General features: G+C 27.1%; 1 long non-coding RNA gene across 1 annotated transcript; it reads right to left on the minus strand.

Annotated features, from left to right (window-relative positions):
• Positions 1-509: 509 nt before the first annotated feature.
• Positions 510-1,104, minus strand: LOC107890337 (uncharacterized). Its single transcript, XR_005901169.1, has 2 exons — positions 980-1,104; positions 510-802 (listed from the first exon to the last, which is right to left on the minus strand). It is a non-coding gene; the product is annotated as an uncharacterized lncRNA (long non-coding RNA).
• Positions 1,105-10,145: the final 9,041 nt, after the last annotated feature.

Genomic DNA, 10,145 nt, shown 5'->3' on the forward strand with positions numbered 1-10,145 from the left:
ATCAAAGATTGGTTTGTTTCATTACCAAACAAAAAAAAAAGGTTATCCCTAAGGATAGTATACATTCTTGTATTGTCTACAAGACATATGTTTCCTTCATTTTAAGGAATACTAATTGAATAATAAAATTCTAAGTGCACAAAAAGTGCATAATCAACGACTTTTTATACATAAATTGTCTCTCTTCTTTGAAGGGTTAAAATGAAAACTCTTGTTGTTCTCTTATTTATCTCTATGTTTCCATTTCTAGTAATGAATAACAAATAAATTACATTAACAAGTTCCTCAATATGAAATATAGAAATCCTAAAAATTTACATACTAGCATTTAAAATGAACATCATCATAAAGACAATGTCAATATCCATTTATTATTTAGATTCATCATGATCATCAATCTGACATGCTAAATTTGATTCAACATCATTCTTATTTTTAGTTCCTACATTTTCTCCCTTCCATTTGATGGAATCTTGATAGAGTTTAATTAAATGTTTAGGCATACGATAGATATGCAACCAATGGCCTTCAATAACATAAGTTATTTGCACTCCTTGAAGGGTGTGTTGTAGGCCAATTTTGGCCCGTTTACAAAATACCCAGGCCCATTAAACCATTTAACCCATCCTCAAACCCAAAACCTAAAATTAACCTAGCCCAACATCCAAGCCCAATCCCAAAACCCTAAACTCCCACTTGCCTCTTCCCACTCTCCCATGCTGTCTGCCACCAGCACCACTCCCACTCTCCCATGCTGTCTGCCACCAGCACCATCACACACCCCACCATCCATGCCCATGCCCTGCAAACAAGCAAAACAGAAGCAAGAATAGAAAATAATAATAAAGTATGTAAAAATTAGGCCATATAAAAGCCACCCAAACAACAAACGAAAAGGGGGAGGATGTACAAAAAGTTTGTATCAAAAACAAAAGAAAAAAGAAAAGCTTAGAAGAATCAAGGAAGAAAAGAGTCTTACCGGATCTACCCCGTGGCCGCTCCCCTCTCCGTTCGGCACGGTGAACCGCCGGCGATGATGGGTATTGAAACCTTAACTGAAGAAAGGAGGAAGAGATAAAAGGGGGGGTTTGAGAGCAGTTTTTCAGAAAAAAATATATAAAGGTTAAATGGTTTTAAAATAAAAAATTGAAAAGTCAAAAGGAAACGGCGCCACTAACTATGATTTGTATGTTTCTGCTTTTAGGGATATTTGTCCCCCTGGTCCCTCAACCTCTCCAGTGCGCTGCAATTTAGTGCTTTAGTTACCTTTTTCCTATAATTTCGCAATTTGGCCACCTAATTCTCTGAGGTTTTCAATTTAGCCCCGTACCAAGCACTGCGTCTTAATGATTGGGGATATTTCTGTTTTCGGTCCTCCCATGTTGCGCGCATATTGCAATCTGGTCCTCTCCTCCTTATTTTCTTTTCAAATCTGCCCCACAACTTTGTTTTTAGTTTAATTTTAGTCCTGTTTTCGTTTTGTTTTTCATTTTTTTAGCTAAATATCCTTGTTATTTTCATATTATTAATATTAATATTATTATTTATTATTATTATTATTATTATAGTTATTATTGTACATTAGTGTATATCTTCATGTATGTATATATATATGTAGTAATGTTTCTATTACTTTATTTTAATATTTTTATTATAATGGCTTTTGTGTTTTATTATTATTATTATTATTATTATTATTATTATCATTAATGTTACTGTATATCCTTGTTAGATGTATACATATATATTACTGTTTTTAATACCTTTATTTTAATATCATTTTATTATATTTACCTTTTGGTATTGTATTACATGGTTATTATTATTATATTTATTAGTGTATGCCGCTTATCCCCGTATATGTTATTATTATTATATTTATTAGTGTATGCCGCTTACCCCCGTATATATTTTTAGTACATATTAATAGTCAATTTTTTTAATATATATTATATGAATAATTTATATATAATATTATGTATATATTTTAATATTATCAGTTATATATCTCTATACTATATGATTTCTAATACTATTATTTATATATATATATATATTTTCTTAGTACCACATTATGTATATATCATGTATATATTTATTTTTACCCATATTGTATTTATTATTAATTTTAATACATTTATTTTATAATCCGTATGTATATACCTTTCTTATTTGTATTATTTGTGTATGTTGCATTATTGATTTTGTATTTATTATTTTCCCTATTGCTACTTATTATATTATTATTTGGTGTATATATATCTTTTACTATTATTAGTATAAATGTATTTTCCTTGTCCATAGTATTCCTAATATTATTGTATATGTTCAATTACACTATGTGTATTTGTATCTAGTACGTATATATTTAGTAATATTGCATATATATGTCTATTAGGCATTATATTTTCATACATCATGTATATATGTCATATATTATATTTTTGCATATTATCTTATGTATATATTACCTTATATTATTATTACTAAATGTACTTTATATTTGTTTATGTTTGGTTTTTATTTCCCTTTTAAATATTATTATTGTTTTGCTACTGCTCTAGTATTATGTTAATATTTTTCATTTGAAAATGTCATTGTTTGCATATTTGATTTATTTCAAATTCTTATTTCATGAATATTTTTTATGTTTTAATTACTAATCGAGGCAATACACTGATTTAACGTTAAGTCGTAAATTTCATCGCTATGTTGGATGGAATTTGTCGGCTCGTGTTAAAACGGTATATCCTTCTCAAAAATCAAAAATTGAAAGTTCTCGTCTTTTAAATTGGATCACGATTGGAATTTAAATTGAACTAGCATTTTTGAAAATTAAGACAGCACATGTTTAAAAGATACCAATTTTGGGCGTCGCGAGGGTGCTCATACCTTCCTCGCGCGTAACTGACTCCCGAGCCCTACTTTTTCTCTGATTTTAACGTAGACCTAAACTCGGCCTTCTTTTTTTAAAAAAAATAAATTTATTAGGTGTCCGATCATACCTATAAAAAGGAACGGTGGCGACTCCCCTCTTTATTTCTGTTTTTCAGTTTATGTTTCAAACAAATCAAACTTCAGTTTTCAAGTTCTCAATAAATTGCCACAATTAGCGACCCCAAACCAATTTTTTTTTTACGTCGCTACAGGGTGCTCTTGGGAATTCTTGTTCTTTTTCTTATCTTTATTTTTCACTTATGGTGGTGAAAATAATTATTATGATCACCTATTTGATGATTATTATAGTTTCACCTACCATGTCCACAATTATATGTTTCAAATTTTTTATGTATTGTTGCATTCACTTTAGAGAATGAAGTAGATCTAGTAGGATGGACTTCATGATTTTCATTAATAGCTTGTTAATTTATTCAAGCTTAAGTAAACATTCCAAATATATCTTAAAATCTTTTTCACGATACTGTTGCTATAGGAGCATGTTTGGAACATGAAAAGTTAAAACAAATTCTCTAACAAGTTCTTATTAGTAATATTCTTCCCATATTAATTGAATTGAGAACTTATCTTAATTACTATAGAGTTATACTCACTCACAAATTTAAAATCTTGCAACTTCAGGTACATCTAATTATAACAAGTTTTAGATAGGAGATCTTACAACTTCTGGTACATCCAATTATAAACTTATCATATTCCGATGGTCATATCTTTCTTTTAAATTATTCCACAATCTAAATGGATCTTTCAAAATTAAATAGTTGCATGGGTAAATCTCATATCTCAAGTATAAAAACATGATTTATTTTTTTTCATAATCACCATCACAAACATGCATGAATTTCAATTCAAAATCTATTTGTTCATTTTTTTATCATGATTAGTCTCCAATTATAATAAACATGCTATAATAAAATAAATCATAGTGAAATATACCTGAAAATATTTAACATAATCGTCATCGCCATGGCTATTATCACAAGCACTGCTACAAGTACTAAAACAACTTTCCTTTCATAATAACATTTATAAATTAGAGTAAAATCATTTATAAAAAAATTAAAAAATTTCGCGTATAATGCTTGAAAGTTATCTGATGCACATAATATCAAATTTCAATAACAAATATATGTTATAGAATCTTATGACACTCTATTCAATTATTTATAATTTTAATTCAATTTAAAAAGTATAATTCAATCATTCAACAATAACAAGTTAATAAGACTCAATTAGATCTTATCAATTTTCCCTTTAATCAAGATAGTAAGTTAATAACACTTTCCATCATAATTTTAATCAGATTTCAAGTATATTTAATAACAACAATTTAATTATGAAATTTTTAATCATTCAAATATCATACATTAACAAAAAAAAATCTACTTTGATCAAATATTAAAATAATAAAAATTTTCATAAAGAAACATTAAAATAGATTTACCAAAAATCTAAAAAAAAAAGAAGAAGAAGGTGGAGAAAGCATACCAGATACGATGAACTGGTTATATAAATTTATTGACATATAATAATTGACAATTTTTAAGTGTTTTAGCAGCAAAAGCCATTGAATTATACTAGAGGATGCGAGGGCATGTTTCCTTTAGCGATTTTAACATATAAAACACTTGACACAAAATCCCAATAACATTTATGGTTAAGACAAGAGGGCTAAAACAGGTTTGTTATGAGATTGAGACTTCTCTTTCTCATTTCATAAACTAATGGTTTTATAGATTCTTTTGACAATAGAAAAAATCCTAAAGTATTTAGATGGTTAAGGTTAACAAATTGTGTTTATAACATCTTATAAAATAAATAATAAAAAAGAGTGAAAAATAAAGAAATTAAAAGAATGTATTTTATTGTTTTTATCAATAGGATATTTACAATATTTCTTATAAATATGTAATAAATATATATTTATTTAAAAATTCGTTATGTACAATAAATTTTTTTTTAAAAGTGATTTTAAATTTCTTTTATTTTGGCTTTTAATGTTGTAGTTAGGAGGGAGTAAATTTCAATATTATTATATGGACTGCACCGAGCAGATCATGATTCTGGAACCATCCTATTCGATAGATGAAAACACTAAAAATTTTCTTTATATAAGTTATTTTGTTTATATTTATAGTTAGGTTTCCAATAAAAAAAATTAAAGAGAAGTTTGAAATGAAGAGGGAATCCACTTTCAATTTTTGATACTTTATGGACATATTTTATTGACTCTACTTAATAATTTAGGGGTTATCAGAATGAAAAGAGGCATGGGTTTGCCTAATATTGCTTACCTTAATGGGGAAATGTTCTTAATTTGTTGGGGGCAGTCTTCCTAATAATTTAAGGACATTAAGGTACTCAGTACTTATTCATGTATGCATACCAACTTTGATAAATATAGAATATATATAATGATTACACTAAATTTAATAATACGATAATTAATATTATACTTATCACAAATTATACGATAACTAATATTATATTTATCATAAATTATTACATTATTTATGAGTGACTAATACTTTTTGCACTTTCTCATTAATTAATGTCCATTATTTGTGTTTTAAATTCTATGCCATCAACTAAATCCACATTTTAATGTTAGTTGAGTAATTTTATCTTGTGTCTTATTAATGGAGTATTCGGGTATTTATATATGCTATTACAACTCATGATATGACCCTACTGTTTTTTATTGACTGTTGTTCCTAATACTGATACTCCGTGCGAGTTTTAGACCTGCTGGACACGTGTCTCTTTCTGGGTCACCTGCGAAGCACGTTATCCTTTCTATTCCTAGTATTAACATTCCATGAGGACTTCAGCCTTTTGGACACATGTTTTACCCTGGGTCGCCTGCAGAGCACATGATCTCCCTTCTGCGAGCTCCTTGAACGCATGCGAACTAAAACCGTGACCTTCTCTTGGTTTGTGCGAGTTGGGTCCGTGAAACCCCTTTGTTGTTCACTCAACCATTTAGTAAGACCTATCCAGGTCACGGGTAGATAACTCATATTTTAAATAAGATTTAAAAGTTACAATAGTTTGTAACTCTCTTTTCTAATAATCAAAGTTTAGAAATGATGTGAATACCAAAATTTTAACTCCAATTATGTAAAAAGGGGCAGTCTAGAAGCTAAACCATTTTCCTCTCAAAAAAGCAAACTTTGACATTTTTGGGGCTTCAATGTGAAAAATATCTTCTTCTTTTTAATAACAAAATAAAGATGTAGATCCAAAAGTCCAAACCCATTCCAAAATTGAAGTGCATTTATATTTTGTATTTTGGTTAGTGGTTGGCGAGCGAGGTGACCGAGTTTGCTATTTTTGGTAATGCCCTACTTTTCAACAGAAATGGGTCCAAAGCCCCATATGGGCCTTTAATGATAAAGTTGACTGTTGTCATTAAAGTTTGTATAGGTTGGGCCCTTACTTGCGGAAATTCCAGATTTTTCTAAATTTAGTAATTCGTGATAGAGTTAAATGGTGTTGCTTTTTCTGTTGACTAACAATTCCATCCGTAATTTTAGACGACTCATGGAAATTAACACAAATTAGTTGTATATATTTATACTTGGCAATATAGGTCTGACCCTGAAAATTCTTCCCCTGTTTATTTGAATGAAAAATGAATTTCTACCCGTAATAGATTTAAATTTGAAAAAGTTTGATATCAATATGAAAAAACATGAATCTCTATGAATTTGAGTCTAAAATCGATCTAACCCAAATCTAAAATAAATTTGACCCAAAATTTAAAAAAGTCTGTATTTATAGTTGAATCGACATAATAGACATTAATAATTAATACAATTTTATTATATTTTTTAAAATGAAAAATTAAATTATAATTGTTTATTTTATGAAAATGTGTTGATAAGCATTAGATATTAAAATTTTATTATTTAATATATTATTAATAACGAACTTAATTAATAATAAATTTCTATGTTAAATTATAAAATGAAATAAATTTTTAAAAACATAAATTGAATATAAAATATTTTTAATATTATAATTATATATTTATAATAAACATATTATAAAATTTAAATTTACTAATAATATAAAATATATAATCACATAATATATTAATTTAATAATATGATAACTAATGTTATACTTATCACAAACATTACTAATAAATTTATTTTTAATGATTTAAGAATTTACATTTTAATTTTAGTTTTTTATTGATTAATGTTTGATATTTTATTAATATTATTATCTTTATATTAATTTTTAATTTGAAAAGGGTTTATTTTTATTTAAGTTAGGCTTTCAATAAAGTTTTAATTGGGATTAGATTTTGGTTTGGTTGGATTAGGGATTAAATATATATATATTATATTTAAGGGTTAGTATTTGATATATTAGTAGTGTATTTGTTTAATTCCACAGTAGGTTTAAAATTTTGCTATGTGTCTCGTTTCTTTTATATATTTATTTTTTTAATATTTTACTATATTTTATAAAACATTTGTCATCACACCAACTTTACTTGTAGAGTTTTTACTATATATTTTTCTTATATAGAATAACTGCAATTATGGTTAATTTGGTTTAAACGGTTTTGAATCTCAAAACCGAAACCAAGACCATATATATAAACTATTAATATATTAATCGTTTATATTTAATCATTAATTCTTATACATATATACTATTAATATATTATATATTATATGATATAGCATTATAAAATATAGTAGGAGGGTTAACTTTCAAATGTACAATGTGTATAGGGACTTAGAGGATATTTCATTCAATATAATAATAAATACATTATGTACTAATATTGTAGTATGTGATATAGTAATACATAATGTAATAATATATTTTAAAACTATTAATACATACATTTAACAATTAATTAGTCCAAAATCATAACTAAATTTACCGATTTGCTTGGATTGGCTCAATTTGATTGGAATCAGTTTTAATTGCTAATTATGATAGATTATATACTATTACATGATATGTACTGTTTCGTAATTTACTAAAATAGTATATGAGGAGGGATCCATTTACCTCTGTGTAAAACTAAAATAATTTACACCATTTTTGTATCTCTTTGTACAATAAATATTTTAACAATTCAATCGTTGAATTTATTGATATTGTTGTACTTGTCATGCATATAAATTTTCGAACGGATTCGATATCTCTATCAATTGATCTAAAATACTATATATTTTTTAATATTTATTGAACGGTTGAATTTTTTTTTTACATTAAACAAGTAGTTAGACATTTTTAATTTACATCAAATTTGACATCCATTATTTATATGAATGAAATATAAATGTGATGATTGGTTTATTAAAATATTAATCATACAAAGATATACAAAAGGATGTAAACTATACAAAAGGATGTAAACTACTTTAGTTTTACACATGTCTAAGTGGATCCTTCCTTGTAGTATATAATTATTACCAAAACTATTAATACATTTATATAACTATTATTATATTATAAATTATATTAAAATATACAATATTACATAATATTATAATATAATGACACTGAAAATCTTTGGGGCGTTATAACTTCTTCCCTTTTAAAAAATTTCAACCTTGAAATTTACGTAAGTTGAAAAGCCACGGATGTTATTGTCTCATCGCCTTCTTACTCTCCCAAGCGACATCTTCGACCTTATTGTTTCTCCATAATGCTTTCTTCAATTATATGTGTTAGATCTTCAGTTCTTTAATCTCTCGAGCTAAAATTTTGATATGTTCTTCATCATAAGTCAAAGCATATAGAATCTCAATCGTCTCAAGAGTAATGACATGATAAGGGTCTAGCTGATACTTTCTCAACATCGACACATGAAGAACATTATAAATCCTCTCCAAGTTGGGTGATAAAAGTCAATCAATATGCCATAGGGCATATCCGCTCAATTATCTCATATAGTTCAATGAAATTTAGGCTTAATTTTCCTTTCATGCCAAACAGGAGGACATTCTTCAATGAAAACACTTTTAAGAATGCATTTTCACTACCATTGTAGCCTATGTCCTTTCTTTTCAAGTTTACATAAAGCTTTTGCTTGTCAGAAACTGCTTTCAAATTATCCTTGATTATCTTCACTTTTTCTTCAATCTCTCAGATCAAGTTTGGGCCAACTATCTTGATTTCACTCAACTTTGTCCAACACAAGGGAGCCCGCACTTTCTACCATATATTGCTTTATAAAGCGCTACTTGAATACTTGTCTAGTAGTTGTTATCATAAGCAAATCCCATAGATGGTAGATGCTTTTTTCAACTCCCTACAAACTCAATAAGAAAACTTCTCAACATGTCTTCCCGTATCTAAATAATTCACTCAATTAACCACCCATTCGAGGGTGAAAAGTTATGCTAAGATTAAATTACCTACACAAAGTTTCATGAAGTTTTCCCCAAAGTCTCGTAATAAAACATGGATCTCTATTAGAAATAATGGAGGTTTACAATTTTGGTCATAATTTTAAATTTAAAAAATCACCTAAAATTTATTTACACTAAATTCTATTGACATGTCATATTTAAAATGAACATAGATTCATAATTCGATCATTTATTTTAAATGTATTCTTGATCATATCTGAATGACATTTGACACCTAAAATGATAATTAAATTGACAGAAAAAACTTGACTACATGTGTTTAAAAGTTTAAAAATCAATTAAATGCATGAACAATAATTTGTAAAACGTTTGATTAAATTTACCTTTAACAAATATATACTAAATTGATTTTTTGAAACTATTATTTTTTTTACGAAAAAGTGATATTATATAAACAATTTTAATAAGGGTAAATTACACCAACAGTCACTCAACTTTGAGCAGCTGACAAAACAATTATTCTAGTTTCAATTCAGTCACACAACTTTCGAAAAATAACAAAACAATCACTAACGTTATTAAAAAGTAACAAATCAGTTACCCATTAACATTTCCCGTCACTGTCTTAACAGAACTATTGACGTGGCTAGTTCACTTGCCACGTTGGAGGAACAGTCAAAGGGTCAAACTTTACACGAGTTTAGGGAAAAAATCAAAATAGGTGGGTTGGTTTAGGGTAAAAAAACACAAATTGATTGTGATTAAGGGAGGAAAAGATTGGTATTTTTCATCTACAATTTGTTTGGTTAGAAACTGATTAACAGGGTTATAAATTGATTG

The sequence above is a fragment of the Gossypium hirsutum genome, chromosome A09, assembly GCF_007990345.1.
Source record: "Gossypium hirsutum isolate 1008001.06 chromosome A09, Gossypium_hirsutum_v2.1, whole genome shotgun sequence".
Lineage (NCBI taxonomy): Eukaryota > Viridiplantae > Streptophyta > Magnoliopsida > Malvales > Malvaceae > Gossypium > Gossypium hirsutum.